The sequence below is a fragment of the Agelaius tricolor genome, unplaced genomic scaffold (genome assembly GCF_023055355.1).
Source record: "Agelaius tricolor isolate 1412-34295 unplaced genomic scaffold, bAgeTri1.0.p SCAF_11, whole genome shotgun sequence".
Taxonomy (NCBI): domain Eukaryota; kingdom Metazoa; phylum Chordata; class Aves; order Passeriformes; family Icteridae; genus Agelaius; species Agelaius tricolor.
Genome location: NW_027269271.1, coordinates 13,544,432 through 13,560,608, shown reverse-complemented (window position 1 = coordinate 13,560,608; position 16,177 = coordinate 13,544,432). Strand labels below are relative to the sequence as shown.

At 39.5% G+C, this 16,177-nt stretch overlaps 1 protein-coding gene across 6 annotated transcripts in view; it reads left to right on the top strand.

Moving 5' to 3' along the window:
* PTBP2 (polypyrimidine tract binding protein 2) overlaps positions 1 to 16,177 on the top strand; it is a 214,187-nt gene that overhangs the window by 8,184 nt on the left and 189,826 nt on the right. For all 6 annotated transcript variants that reach the window (XR_011680590.1, XM_071436211.1, XM_071436210.1 and 3 more), the window contains exon 4: positions 4,294 to 4,436. The gene's annotated coding sequence lies outside the window, so the exon portion shown is untranslated. The remainder of the gene's footprint in view (positions 1 to 4,293; positions 4,437 to 16,177) is intronic.

The following is a 16,177-nucleotide window of genomic DNA, read 5'->3' as shown; positions in this document are numbered from 1 at the left end:
TCTCTTAGTAATGCATAGCACAAGCAAGCCTGCATATGTACATTTGGGCTGCAGGTGAGAGTACACTTGAGGGAAATGAGAGGGGAACCCCATTTCCATCAGATGAGAAGGGCAGAGACAGCCCAGAAGAAGGCATTTGGAAGGTGCAGATCAGGCTGTCCATGAGGAAACCATATCCTGGAAGGGGACTGGCAGTTTGGGTAAGCATTCAAATACATCCCTTTGTAGACAAGCAAACTCACCTCAGGGTTAGGTTTATGTTATTTTAGCACCAGTCACTGTGGCCTTACAACATGCAAATATAACCTCACTGTAATGTTTGCTGTCATTCTAGAAGAGGAGCAGGAGAAGCCAGGAGAGGACTGCTCCTGGAGAGGCAGTGGTGCCCTCTGCCAAGCCCTGCCAGTGACACACAGCCCCAAGGGAACAGGCCCTGGAGTACTGCAGCTCCAGAGCCTGGAAACTTCCACATCTGTATGCTGGAAGGGGAGCGCTCATTTTGCCAGTGTTTTAGTAAAGGATTAAAAAATAATTAGAGTTTATATATGTTCAAAAGGAAGGGGCACGGTGGAGCAAGCCACAAGAAGATGATTAAGTCAGGTTGATTGGCTCTGCCTAGAATGACAGCAGTGAGTGTGAAGGTTTAGGAAAATAACTGATAGCCTATTACCATGATTAAATGCAGCTTAACTCTTCTTTTTGTATTTTAGAGGACCAACAGATGAGGTCCCTATGGATTTTCTTTTCCTATTACATAAAATGGCTATAGAAGCTGAACTATAATCCCTCGCTAACTTACACATTAGCCCAGGGCAATAAAGATGTTTTTATTGCAGGCAGATTTCATGAAAAGTTGTTCAGTTTTATCTCTGAGTACTGTAATGTGCTGAAGGCATTTAAGTGTCCTGTTGGGACACTGTCCTGGAAAGCAGTTACTCTCAAAAGGACAGCAAGGTCATTGAAAAAGCTGTATTTTCTGCCAGAGGATCCTGCCCTTTCCCCTCAGTTCATCTGCCACTTTTTTGTCTTGGTTGTGAACAGAAGCCAAGCCAGACTGTCAGACTGCAATCCCTGCTTGCACCCTGATGGATGCAGATCCAGCACCAGGCAAACATGGTTGAAAGGGAGGCCCTGGTCCTCTGGCCAGCTTTCTCCAGCTTTGCCAAGTCCTCCTTCCACTCCTCCTGCCAGCAGTAAAAGATTCCGTGTCTCTGCAGCAAGGTTTCAAGTTTTCAGTTCACACCTGTTACCTGGGCTGTTCCCCAAAGCAGCAGGCTGGTTCCCTGCCATAAGTTGCCACTTCTCCTGTCTTTTCTAGAAGGAGTTAAAACCTGTAACCCAACTCCCATCATCTTAACTTGATTTTTGACAGAACCGTTTTCTCTAACCTTGGCAAATGCGGCAGTAGTTCAACCATCCCTTCCCCAACAGCTCTTGCTTTCCAGGCTGCCTCCCTCTGCCCGTCCCTCCTGGCTAATTCCCTTGATTGCACAGATAACATAACCCACTTGTCATCTTTCACCCATCACTTGGTATCAGACTGCAACTGTCTCTTGGCTCTCACTGTCATTACAGGATGGTTACATTTTTATCAAGACCTTCATGCCTTTTCCTCTTATTCCTGCACTTTCTCTCCCTTCAGCTGGCAGTGGCACATCATAATTAGCCATAAACCTGGCTTCTAGCTGGGATTCAGTGCTGCACGTTTTTTTCTGTGGCTTCTATGGTTGGAGGACTGTTGGCAGTTCAGGGATCCTCTCTTCCTCTTGGATGTTCCCTGCTCCTCCACAGAGACTACGTCTTTCTTTTGGATTTTGTTGTCCAATTCCGTACTTAGAGAAGCTCAAATACATGCAAAAAATGTGAGGGTATCCCCTCTCTAGAGCCAAAGACTTTATAATCTTTGCTAGTAGCTAATAGCCATCAGGAAGTGCTAATTTACTACTACATCCATGCAGCAGTGTATGGTCTTAGCAGCAGTGCTGCTTGGGCTGAGTCCCCTTCCAGTTGTATTCATATCAGCTGGCCTCTGTCTGGAAGGCAGATGAGGAGCTGGCATTAGTGGTTTCTTTCCATAAACTATTATGCAGAGAATAATCTCTGATTGATGAGGTCGTGCCCCACTACCTTACAAAGAAACACATGTGTCTTTCCTAGGTTTAAACATAAGGCCATACTTGGCAATCAGTCAGCAGTTTCTCATTGACTATGACTGGCAGGGATTTTTATTATGCTTATTTTTGGTTTTGTTTCCTTCATTTATCTAAATCTAGGAAATATTTCTATTTAATCTTTCAATCTATAAAAAATACAGATTTCATCTTATAAGATGCTTTAAGTATGCATAATAAAATGATGGTTTTCCCTTTACCTTGCACATTCCATTCATATTGTAATTTTCTGTTCGAGCTTAAGCAGTCTGTGTTTCATTAAAAAACCCCACACTATTCATATTTCTTTCATCCCTTATAAGATGTTAAAAGCAATGTTGCTTTGATGAAATTTGGCAGGTAAGAGGATCTAGTTGAATCATCTCAAACCCCTGGAGTTTTGGGCCTCCAGCTATTATAGTAGAGCAGCTATGAGTATTCAGAAATTGGTCCTTTGTTTGCACTGCATTTCCAAGCCATCTGTAGCACACAAAAGCCACAGCTCTCTTTATAGTTCAGAATGAATATTTAAAAGTTCACTTTTAGGTTTTATTTGTAGCACTTCACATCTTCCTATCCCATCTGTCTTGTGTCTCAGAACAGTTACATTCTACTGTACTAGGCAATGGCAGTACTTGGTCTTAGAACCACAGGTAAATGGTGGTTCCTTTCCGTTTGATATCAGAGTGTGTAGTGTGTGATCAGGATCTGCACTGAGCGCGTATGTGTTTATTTATTCCCATGCACTAAATTTTTATTTTATTATTAACAAGAAGCTGCAAATATCAGGTCATCCAGTCTGAAACTTTCCTGCAGAAAAAACAAGCAAGTGCATGAGTGCTGCTGGCCCCAGATGGTGTAGCCTGGCACTGTGGCCAGCACCCACCCCAAACTGGGGAAGCTGTCCTTGGACCCGTGTGCTGAGCCTCCACTTCCACAGTGGGGCTGGGAAGTGACAGGTGCCCTTGGGAAAAGGGAAGGCACAAGGATACGTCACAGTGAGAGGGAACTCGTGTCATCTGGTGTGGAGGAGGCTGTAGGGAAAGGGGTTGGAGCTGCTCACTTCAGATGGTGTCAGCATATGCATTTGTATATTTTCATATATATGTTCATGGAAAATTTAGTAAGAGCTTCTCTAAATTGCAGGAAAATACCTCGTTGTAGTAATTTACCCTGTTAGAGGTTAATACTGTTAGAGTATTATCATCTAGTTATATCAGATTCAGTATTTTGTATCTAAACTTTAGCTACCTCTGACAACAACGTGCCATTTTTTTTCTCTTCTACATTTAACTAGATCCCTGAAGTCACCTCTTTTGAGTCAGAGGTATGAAAAGAAAAGCAACATATCTTTCAGGAAAAAAAATGAGGATCATCTGCCTCCCGTTAAGTCATTCTTCAGTTTTGTTAAATTGATGATCCCTTGTTTTTATTTTGTGCCCTGTCCTGGGCATGGATGGGACATCCTGGTGCAATGTTTGTTAGACTTCTTGAGGTGTAAATGAATCATTGCCCTTAATGGAGTTCTTACTTTTTTTTTTTTAATATAGACGTATATAAATTTATACATGTGTATGTATGTGTATATATGTGTATCACTATCCCTTTCTAGAAAAAGAAGTGAAATTTGTAGGTTAACACATACCACTATGAAAAACTTTTCTATCTCAACAAGACCTTAAATATAGCAATCACATTGCAATTCACCATGAAAATTCACCTAAGAGTTATGTTGTCTTCATTTGAAATAGAATTAAAGTGAATGAATGAAGACTACAGTACCCTGAACTAGGGTCCTGGGATTAACTAAAGAACAAGAGCTTGTAAAGCCAACAGTTGAGGTTCTTCAGTGTATATTATATATTGCCATCTCATGAGATAAACTTAAAAGGATAAGAAGTATTCATGTTTTTGTACTGTCATTATTTAATAAAATTTAAAAGAATTGTTTTAGAACAAGCAATTCTGAAAGATTTGATGGTAATTGAAAGTAGGCTGCATTCCCATGAAGATAAGGGGTTTTTTTGCAGTGGTGGGCCTTTTCCTAATGAAAGGCAGCCTCACCTTCTGGCTTTGCACTTCGTTACATGTTCCTAATTTTTTTTGCTTAGGCTTTAAAGTAATGAGCTTCTCTTTTCCACAGATCTCTGTCATCTTCTGCTAATGCTCCCTGGAGAATAGATGGTCAAAAAGTGAACTGTTTTACTGGTTGCATATCACACCCAATTCTTGAGTCTGTGCACGGCCTACACAACCATTGCTGTTGCTTCAAACAAGCAGTCCTAAGTAAGTATGAGAATTTCACTTCAAATGTTGTTTTGGTTATTTATTATTTGGGGAACTTTTGTCTGTTATCACTTCATAAGAGGCTGAAAAACATAGACAAGTAAAATTGTATAATGCTCCCAAAGCACTTTTTACTGTGAGCAGCTCATCTCCCTTGGCTGCAGGAGTGTCATGGGGATGAGCAGGTGATGCCTGCTTAGAACTTCTTGTGGCTGAGAAAGAACTGTGCTAGAGGTAAGGAAGGCAGGATAAAGGCATTTATTGTACTGTGTCTATCTATTGCACAAGAGCTCTGCTTTACTCTGCTTTTGTATGGAAATGGGAAATAAGCTTTAATATTCAGATTGCACAATCTAAGCTATAAAGAATCTAGAGGAAAGGTGAAAAAAGAGAATAATTTAGCTGTTAGTTTCATTTACTTTGGGAAATGAGTAGGGCAAAAGAAAGAAACTATGGGGGATGGGAATGAAAGCTCCTCTGGCTGGATAGCCTGAGTTAGTTTGTTAAAGACAAAACTTGCAGTGTTGTTTGTTAACATGAGCTGGCCACTGTTAGCTAAACATCAGGTTTTTGCAAAACTCTTCAAGTGAGGGCTTTCGCTTCCCCAGAAGAAAGAAGAAGTATCACTCTTCTCCTCATAACAAAAGTAGAAAACATAATGGAGCCTCAGACCATGTCTTGTGAAGGAAACACACTTAAACCCAAACATAGCAAAAACGTCTTTCTCTGGGGAGCTCTGTACCCTTTAGTCTCCAGCTGACCTACCTCGCCCCATTGGAAAGGCCTGAGCTCCCCAGTGAGCAGTCAGGACTCTGGAAGCATCTGGCAGCCTTTGCTCTGACTAATACTTAAAAGTCTCTAGGGCTGCCTAGTCTCTGGAATTTTTTTTTCCATTTATTCTTTTATGAAACCTTTGTTCCTTCCACAGAGTTGTGTGGCTGATCTATTGTGAATCTTTGTTCTATATGGTGTTTTTAATCCTTTTCCTTAGTGTGTGTAAAAAGCTGCAAATTTTCTGTGCCTTGCCTGTCTTTATGCTCAGCAGTGAGGTTCCTTCCACAGCAGTAAGTCAGCGGGATGGAACGACTGCTCTGCCTGGCTGCTGCCTGCCCATTTGTGCAGGTTGTCCAGACCTGTTCAGCTTTTTCTGCTCTGTAGTGCATTTAAATATTAAGGAGGGATGAGTTCTAGTCCAGGATTTCTTAAAATGGGAACCTGGACTTAAGTACCAAAGTGGATTCAGAAATACTGAAGCTTTGACTGCTCTCAAAAGAGCTTCTTCATAGTTTAAATTTTGCAAGAGATTGTTTTTTAGGCATCTCAAGCATTAATTTGAGGAACCTGGTTTTAGACACCCAGATTTTTGGATCTGGCCCTGATGTTGTGTAGGTACATGGTGTAGTCTGTCTGAGCAGAAAGGTGCTGGAATGGGTTTCTGTCCTCCAAGCATACCCATGCTCCCCTCTCCAGCCTCGCACACCAGGAACATGCAGACAATGGCAGTGTTTCTCACTGAGCTCATGCTGTCTGATGGCACAATCCAACTGCTTCAGTGTAAATCAAAAAGATTTTAAAAATGTGCAGGTGTCAAGTGCTGACAGAACAAGCAATTAAAAATACAGGAACTGTAAGATCCTAAGAGAGCATCTAACCTGCATTTTTCAATTAATTCCAGCTGTTTTTTTCCTCCTCTTCAAAAAGCAGGACCTGTGGCTGCTGTGTGCCTGGCCTGAGAAAGCCAGCACATGTCTCCAAGGGCTTTCTGAAATGTCGTTGTATAATTTTTCTTTTAACATGAGCTAGGGTAGCCTAGGGACCAGTTTCTTTGGGATAGCTAATTCTGAAATATTCAGCAAAGTTCTTAATTTTCAAATATTTTGCCTTCAATGTCATTCAGTATCAAGTGGTGTGACCAGTTGGGGTGAGAGGAGAAAGACAGTTCTCTTGAAATTCTGAACCCTAAGAGGCAGCTGCTTTTCCTGGCCAGTTGTCAGCACCATGGTGCTTTGAGAATGAGGGGGGCTATGGAGAATGAGGCAGAACATATTTTTGCTGTCCCAACAGCCTGGACTTTCTCCCATAGAGGAGGGGGTGTCCCTACCCCCAGCTTGAGCAGTCTGCTCTGGTGGAAGAGGATGGGCAGAATTGTGGGTCCAGCTGGGCCACAGCTACAGAGTAAGGTTGAGCTTAAATGCTGTTTTATCAGTGTTTTGTCAGGCTGGGACATGCTCACTCAGAGTGTGCAATTGCACTTCCACACTTGGTGTGGTCTGTGCTAAAGGCGAAAAACTGAAATAGAGAGACCAAGGGCAAGGATGAAAGTCCTCACTCCAGAGTATTGCTGTATTTGGTTTTTTTACCCACCGTAATTTGTGAATGGCCAGGTTAGGTCAGAAATGCCTTTCTGTGCGACATGGCTGGAGCAACAGCCCGAGTCCTACTCTGCCTGGTGCTGCCAGCCTACCTCTTATCCTTGTCCTCCATTAGGAAGTTGTGTAAGTCATCTCAAAATCAAGAGGACAACAGATGTACATTTGAAGTCCTAGCATTAAGGTACAAAATATCTAGAGGATGCTTTAAAATTGTTAGGTTTTATTCAAATTTTCCTTTCATAGCGTGATCAACATTTGGTGCCCTGTATCTGACATTTAAATGAATAGTCATGTAAATTTTGTAAAAGAATAAATGGTAGACAATAGGAAGTTCATTGGTAGTGATTATGATTAATGCTGAAAACAAGAATATGCACCTCAAACCACATGTGTGATTTTCATAGATCAGTTTATGAAATTGCAGAGAAGGAGGATATTCAAATATTTACTTGTTTTTGTAAACCCAAAGAGATTTTTAAACCACATGTTCACTGTACTTCCAGAATTCCATCAGGCTGCATGTATGCACTTCTTAATCCTTAAAACTAGTAAGATGTCATTAAAACATTCATTGACACAGCCACTGTCTACGTTAGCTAGACCTTCAACATTATTAATTCAGCTCTCCCTGCATTTGCATGCAGCACCTCAACTACAAGGCTTTAATGCTGTTCTCTGTTTTGTTCTGCTGTCAGGTATTCAGCTCTGGTGTCTTCTTCACTGAAGAATTTCTATATTACAGCTCTGAATACAATCTGTTTTGCATGCTCATGAACTAGCTCTAGGACTCAACCCCCCTGTATTTTATATTCTGCACTGGTTAATTTTTCATTTCTCTGGCACCTTGGTGAAAAGTAGTCAACACAGTTAACAATATACATTGTGCAACAATAAATATTTTATTGCTATATAATCTGCACAATTCACAAGTTTGATTTTTTGCTGGGAATTTGAATAAATCTATAATTTTGAATATTTGGTGAAAAGTCATTTTTTATAGTATGCACTATAATCACTGTAAAATGTATGATCTGGTTTTTAATGGGAGCTGTAGACATTACCTTTACTTTTTTCCTTAACATTGCTAAACTCTAATAAAGCTATTTTATAGGCAGAGTAGTTTGGAGCAAGAGATACAGAGGTTTCACCCTGGGAACAGTATATAATTCATATACTAGTAAATTACAGTGTATTCCTTACACAAGATAGCAGTAAGGAGTGTCTTTTTTCAAATGTGTCTAAATACCTATATATCTACTTTATATATAAATTTGTTGTACAGTTTTTTGGTTTTGTTGTGTTTCTTGTTTATGCTGTTGGAACAAACAGATTTCTTTATTTATGTCTAGCTTGTGATTCCTGTCCTTGTCTTAAGCCCCTTGTAATTAAGGAAGAAATTCTGTTCTTTTCTACCCCAGCATTTCCCATCTATATTGTGTTTCTGTTCATGGTTTCATAATACAGGAATGTAAGGATGAAGATTGCTTGGTTTCCTTATATATTAATAGATTAGGTTTTTAATGTTGCACATACCTAGAAACTGTACTTGATCCAGGAGACAAAAAGATAAATTACTCTGTATGCAGCGTATTGAACTCCTATCACTATATTGTGATATATTAATTCTTTTTTTAATGCATTCATCCTCACTGTGTGCCTATGAGATAGGGAGTCTAAGTCATAGTTATCTCAAAGATGGGGGATTAAGCCACAAAAAACCCCTAAGCAACTTGACTAAGGCTGCACAGTGTGTTTGGAGCAAAATAGAGAGTGATCAGAGCTCTGAGTGGTGATGTTAAGTATGGGATCACTCCCCCTCTGTTCCAAGGCTTCAGCTCTTGCCTCAGAAGCTATGCTTTCATTCTGTTTGAATAAAATTCCATTTGAAATAAACCAGTATTTTTAAATGAAAGTATCATAGTCTGCAAGCCAACCAAGGGATTTTAAATATCATTTTACTGAGAATGTAATTCCCCATCATTTTCCCCTGTGACTTCTGTGTTTTTGGAACTATTGACCAAGTCTCTTGATGGGGCATAGCAACACTGGTGCCTATTTGAATATAAACAAGTTTATGACAAGAAGATGGAGCAGCTGATTTTTGTGGAAGGATTTTAAACACACAGGGAGAAAAACATTTTCATGTCCTCCAAAGGATGAGTGAAAAAAGGAGAAAATGAACAATGCCTATCAGAGCAAAGTTACTTAGCATAGCTGGCTGCATTTAGGATAGTGAATGCTTTCCAGAGAGGAGTAATGAAAGCTCAGGTGCTCAAACAGTTTGAAATGAGACTGGCAAATGTGTTCAGAAAAGAATCTGTGATTAAAGAGTGTCTGTTCTGATTATAATGTTTGTTACTGTGAAAGAAACTCATATTTGGTAATGCATTGGTTCCAAAACTGGTAACCTAAATATTGATGAATGTTTGCAAAATTCTGCAGTAAGGTGCATGGTTTAGAATTCCCTCAGGTAAGAGGAAGTATCAGTTGTTTCTCCCAGATGAAGATAAATGTGTTTGCTGTTGACAAAATAGTTGTCTTTATTCTTGTAATGGAGGACTTTAATACTGCTTCTTTTAAATGTCATCTACTTTCCCAATATCTTTCTTTTCCACCTTATCTGCTCTCAAAAACTCAGGATGAGATCACTGAACGTGAGCAATTGTTGAAGTTTCATAAACCTCATTTTGCCTCTTTGTGTGCACTCAGTGACCAGAAGGGGTTTACAACCACTTTGAGAGCAGTTCTTGTTCTGACAGTCCCCTCCATGAGGCTTGCCACTGAACTGAATGGGCTGTGCACAGGACACTGCCTTGTGTTTTAGCTGGCAACTGTAACCCACAGATAGAGGAATTCAATCATCTTCCTACACTAAGTAGTGCAATTTATTTGCTTTTAGACCTATGGATCTTTGTGAAAACTCCTTCTGCATTGTCTCCGTCTTCTACTATCCGACTTTTCCGGCTCTAATCATCCTTTCCCAGCTCTTCCTATTCCTTGTTAAAAATATGGCTGTCACTGAGCTGCCCCTTGCTTATCATCAGCAAACCCACCTTTCAGAAAGATGTACCTTTTTGGCATGTCTGAAGTCAGTAAGATTTAGCCTTGTCATCCTTTATGAGAGTCCCATCATTGACTATAACCCCATGGTTGACTGCTGTGTTATGCAGAACTAGGCAGGCTGCAAGGATGTCAGATGTGGTATTGAGTCTGTGCTTTGACAATTGGAAAAGACACTGAGAATGAGATTTCACAATCCCAGAAGACCTTTGAGTGATCAATGAATTCTGAGTAAGTGAACTAGTAAGTGAACTTCTGCTGGTAGAAGGGCAAAATCAAATTAGATCCGTCAGCTGTTTCTGTCCTGGATAGCCACTGTCACCTAGAAATTATACAATAAAAAAGTAACTAAATATGATGTATGAGACAGGGAATCAATGATGTGTTAGAATAAATGCAATGTAGCAGTAAATCAAGCATCTAAAATACAAACCATAATCTAAAAATGTTGCCAAGGAGAAGACATTTTCTATTTTCAAAATTCATGAAAATTAGGGCTGAACAGACTGGGGAATAAATCCTGTTCAAAGTTCACTTAGTAAACTAGTGATGTTATGAGACTGAGCTTTGATACACTTGTGCAATACAGGCTCATCACATTACAAGTTGGCATTCTGATGTGAAAACGCTTGTCTCATTATGAATAATTGACAGAGCACATGATGTTATTCACTACAGGAGCCTATTAACTGAGCATTGGCAGCAGGATATAGTTGCAGGGAATAGCCTTAAATGTAAGATAAAGGGTATTAACTAATCCTTGTAGTTTCCATTCAGCTCTGAGGACAGTGGTGACCTGCCCTGATGGGAGTAGATTGCTGTGGTCAGTCTGGAGAACGCCTTCTCAAAGGCTGTGCTGTACCCTGAGGCTCCTCAAGTGTCCAACATTCTGCATTTAAGGAGGGAATTGGTATTGAAGTGGGCAACTGTCTACAACTAGTGTTTATTTAATTTCTGTGAAGTGTTGCAGAGAATAACATCCCCTAAAGATCAAAACTGCTTGTGCTTGGCCATATGCCTGTGTTCTGTGATGTTCACCACTTTCTTCCCTCTCTGCCTGACGTGTCAGTGAATGTTGGTCATTGAAAGAGGCAGCTGAGTAGGATCCAGTGATAACTATGGCTTGAGAAAGTTGAAGTCATAATACAACACTCAGATCTGAATTAACAGCCTCACATCATAAGTTATTATGCAGAGAGGTAGGAACTAGAAATTTTTTTTGTTTATTTATTTTGTTTTCTTCCCCTAGGAGAAAGAAATTATATTCGCAACTTATAGCTCTAAGGCCCTTAATTGGTTTACAATCAATCTGCAATTGTTCTTTGTTCTTCAGGGAGAGGAAAGCTTAAAATATCCTGTTTTATCATTAAAATAATCAGATTTATAGAACCTGTATTTTGTAATCAGTATAGTCTGTTCTCCCAAGTGGCAGGCAATATTGATGACATGTCTGCAGAAGGTGAGTTAGACCAAAGTGCTGAACAGTAGCAAGGGAACTGATATTGGTGAAACAGAGTATTCTGTGCTGGAAGGGAGCTTGGAAAGGGGTATATCTTTTCACCTGGGGAGAGGAAGGGCAATGTTGTTTTTCTCATTCCTGTTTATCTTATTTATAAGATGGTAACTTCGTGTCAGTTAAGTTACAAGAAGAATTTTTTTCCTAATAATAAAGCAGTAAGAGACTTGTACTGAGTTATACAGCATCTCTTGCATCTCAGTATGATGAAGTAAATGGTCCCTAGATACTATAGTATATTCAGACCAAACCTATTCTTCATTTCTGTTCTTAATTAGCAACAAAAAGATAAATAATTTTGCTGTCATTGCAGCACCATAATAACCAGGGCAAGGCAATGACCAACAAGCCTTGCCCTAAATCCTGTAGCAATAAATGTTCAAACAAAAAAATTCCACTCCCCAACTTTGATTAATTAACTAGAGATGAATGATTTGCCTGTCAAAGTCTGTCAGTGCCATGCAATGAAAATAAAATCAGTGGCAGTGCCCCGTGTGTGAAGCCACTCATAGTATCTAGCCTTAAACATTAGCACTGAAGCTCCAACTCCAGCCTGCTCCCCACCCCCATTCATTAGCTTTCTAAATCCTCCTGTCTTTGTGGAATCACTGCAGCAAGTTGAAAATGATATATGTAATGAAAACCCTGTCTGCCTAGTGCAGAGAGGTGGAGAAAAAGGACTGCTTAGCAGCCACTGCTGTGCTGATTCCAGCAACGATTAGTGCAGACTTTGTTAGAGAAGCTCACCAAGAGCAGAATATTAAGGCACAAAAGGGAAACTCATTGTTTCTGAAGGTTTGTCTCTGCCTGGCTGGTTTTGTTTCCTTTTTGGGTGCTATGACCAAATTCACATAGAGACTTCAGTGGGAAAGAAATACAGATGCCTTTGAGGCTTTGTTGTAGTTTGGGGCTATTTTCAATACTATGTTATAAATATGACATTATCTTTTCAGTACATGTACCTGATGATTAAGAAACCATTCAGTTTCTGCTTCAAGTGCAGGCAGAGGGAATGGCACTGCATCAAAGTGCAGTCCAGCTCAACCTAGTAAATGATTGGCATGGGGAAAATACCAAAAGATAAATGTTTCTGAGTTTTTAATGAACTATGTACACACAACCATATGTTTATTTTTAAAAAATATTTAATATGTAAAAGATTTCTGCAAAAGATTTGATTTTTTTAGAAGCACTGGATTTCACAGTGCTGATCTATGTCAATGAGTGTGGGTGTTTAGCATCCCTGATGCCAAACTATAATTGTACCTGATAAGTCAGGGTAAGAAACCTGGATGTTTAATTATCTAATGCATAGCAGGGGACTTAAGCACATAATGTGGAACAAAATCTGTCTCATAACTACAAAAAAGTGGTTATTTTCTTGGTGGGAATGTAAATTTATTATAGTCCAGATGTAGCATAGCCTAACAGGCCAGCAATGCAGCTTTAGGGCTTCCAGTTCTGTGGCCATCCCTTTGGTTTCAGTGAATCTACACAAGCTGTTGTGGTTTGGGCACAGAAGGTTTTGAGATATTTGCATTCACACATACACAACCACATTTTTCCTTCAGGTGTCTGGACAAAATTTCATCTGTTTCTGAAGCTCTTTGGAGTCATGGACTGTAGAATACATCTTGGAGCCAGATGCTGTTCTTGACTGCTAGACTTTATAGTCAGATTGTGTTGTTAAAGATGCTTTTTAATTGACTTGGTATTTATCCCACACACAGCATATAATCCAACTGTTGTTTGTATCCTGGTATACCTTGAGGTGCCCACAGAGATAAAAGCTTGTTTAATACCCAACATGCTGGAAACTTGTATTATGAAAAAGTCTTTCTTGCCCTGAAGAGTTTTATAATTTTCAACTAATGTGATGTGAAAAACAGGGGGAAGGAAAATGGATAGCACGGAGATGTGAAATGAGTTGCCCAAGTTCTGTCAGCTGGTTTCCAGCTTGTAATCCAGTCCCTGAGCAATGAATCACACTGCTTACCAAAGGCCAATTTGTGAAGGAATGAGCTCCTACTGGGAAGCAACAGGCTAGTACATGCCTATTGACTTCCCTGCCAGATCCTCCGTGTCTTGGCTCAGTGCTGTGCTTTACTGCTCAGCACATTGTCCAAAAATGTTCACAGCATAGCTCAGAGGTAGCAACAGACTTGGAAAAAGCCACAGATGACCCTTTTCTCTCTGTGTGTGTACTCTGGATGCATGCACAAAACTCCTCAGGATGGCAGAATATTATTACAAACAGTTACAACTACATTTGATTAATGTCTTGTCTCAAAATCCACTTTGAAAAAAAGCCTCAGGTATTAAAATGATAAACATGAAGTGCTAATCAAAGTGATGCATATTTTCAGGATACAAGAACTCTGGGCTAACAGTGCTCAGTCTAGAAATGCTTGCTTTTTTTTGTAATCAAAGATGCACATTTACTTCTGCAATCTTAGCATCCGACTCACTGAACCCATTGGGCTTCTGTTGGGGTTGCTCAGACATGGTCAGATATTACTGAAGATCAGGTGGCTTCTTGTTTTGAATTGAGAAAATATGGAGATATTCTTACTTCCATGTTCTATGTCTTTTGAGCTATTGTGATGCTTAATAGAGATTCCTTTGAAAAGATTAATTCTTGTTAAGTTTGCTTTCTTTTCCATTATAATTCCTTCATTGCAAATACTACTGATTTTTTTTAGTGGAAACATCAAAAATGTGTTTATGCCAAATGCTCTCAAGTTAGGAATCCTGTGTTCTGTGGACCGTAGGATGTGCTGCTCTGTTGTCTTTTACCTTTGTCCCCTGAAAATTTTATTTAAAAATAGCCAGAGAGAAACAGATGACAGCCTAACAAAAGGTCCACACTGTACTGTAGTGAGTCCCCTCCTCCCTCCCTGCGCCCCTTGTTCTAGCAAAACTCCTTTGCTTTCTCCTTTGATTTGCATCAATCTACCTTCAGGATTTTTCAAACATTGCAGTGCATTAAACACTACAGCAGATGGTGCTTTTTGACGATGCCTTTCTACATGAAGCAACATTTTGTAGTGTATGCTGCATTATCAAAAAATCAAACATGTAATTATGCAAATATGTATGCCTTTATAATAATCAAGTTTTATTGTAAATGGTTGATGCACATCAATTTGATCCTGTAGTGCTGCTTTAAGTGCAGTTTAAGTGGCTTTTCAGTGTACCCAGAGGCAACACAAATGCATCTCTGGAATATTAATAAAATTCTGAATCTTTGAGACACCAACTGGTACAGCATTGCTTATACTGATTGAAACTAAATGCTAATCCTTTCCTTTATTTTAAAAAAAAGTCCCCTTTGTTATTTAAAACACTGATATTAGTGTGATATAAAGGGCCATTTTATTTTAAATTGTATTGTAATGTAGTTGTTAAAATAATGTCTAATCATACTATATTCAGATTCTACAATGTAAATTTGATGAGATAAGAATCCAATCATTTTACAGCCATGAAAACAGAGACGTATGTTAATATGTCCAGTTGTTCTAATTCTGTAAATTTATTAAGGAAATATCTGGTTTTAGATTTTAATACTGAAGGCTTCCAAGTAACTGATTCCTGAATGCTCATTCAGAGATGGTTTTGCTTGTGAAATTTAATAAGCTAGATTTTTGCTTGTGAAATTTAATAAGCTAGATTCTTGCGGGGAAAAAAAATCAGCAAGGATTTTGACATCCATAATGAAGTGTAAACTTTATTACTGATCTGGTCTTGCCTTTTATACCTTGGTTAACTTGCTTGGGCTAATGACAGCCATCTCTCTGAATGCACACATACACGTTCTGCTGGGTTTGAACCAGCAGACGGGCTGTGGCTATAGATAAACCAAGACAGTAAATTATGTTTTGCCTGTTTATTCCTGCTGTTCTGAAAGCAGGGCACGAAAGGAGCAGATTGCATTGTTCACAGGGAGAAGGCAGTAGCTATACCATGTCCCCCTTACCAGTTCCAATAGGTTGGATGTTTATTTTTTGGGTTTGCTTTGTTAACCTGAAGGCAGATTGAGAAGGCAAAGAAATGAATACGCTTCCATCCTTGTACTGTCTGTATTTTGCTCAAAACTAATTTCCTTTAAACTTAATGAAGCTTTATAGGTTGGACTTTCACTCTGTAAAATTTTTTCCTTTTGGATCTATATCCAGTTTACCTTCCTCACCATCTCTCTGCCCTGCTGTTTTTGTTTCATGCAGTTGGTTATTGTCTCTCTGCCCTTTGTCCTTCCTTCACCTCTTTCAGTGGTATTTTTTGGTTCCTTTCTGTGCTTGTTTGTTACCCCTCTTCACTTTCCCCCCTCACAGATTTTGCCTCCTCTGTCAGCCTTCTGCTCCTCAGTTTTTTCTCCCAAATGTTTCTCTCATTTTCTCCATTAGGTTGCCTAGTCCTTCCACAAATGTGTATTTCCTAGCTCCCATTCTGCTTTCCACATTCCCCTTCCAGGTTTTACTCTGTCTGATATCTGTGTTTATCTTTTTTATTTTGTCCCTGCTTTTCTCAATTCAGATTGGTTTAAAATATTGCAGGAAAAGCTGCTCTTGAGAAATTTCATCCAGATTGCTCAAAGAGCAGCTGCTGTTCTGGCACTTCCAATACTGAATCAAACCTTAGCCCAGGGGATAGGAGGTCCTTAAAGGATCAAAGTGCAGCTTCAGAATCCTACCCAAAATATTGGCAAGCAGAACATGAATATAAACCCAGAGCCATGAGCAGCTGAAACAGTTTTGATGTGATCTGGTATTTTAAGGGTGGTATTTAGTTTG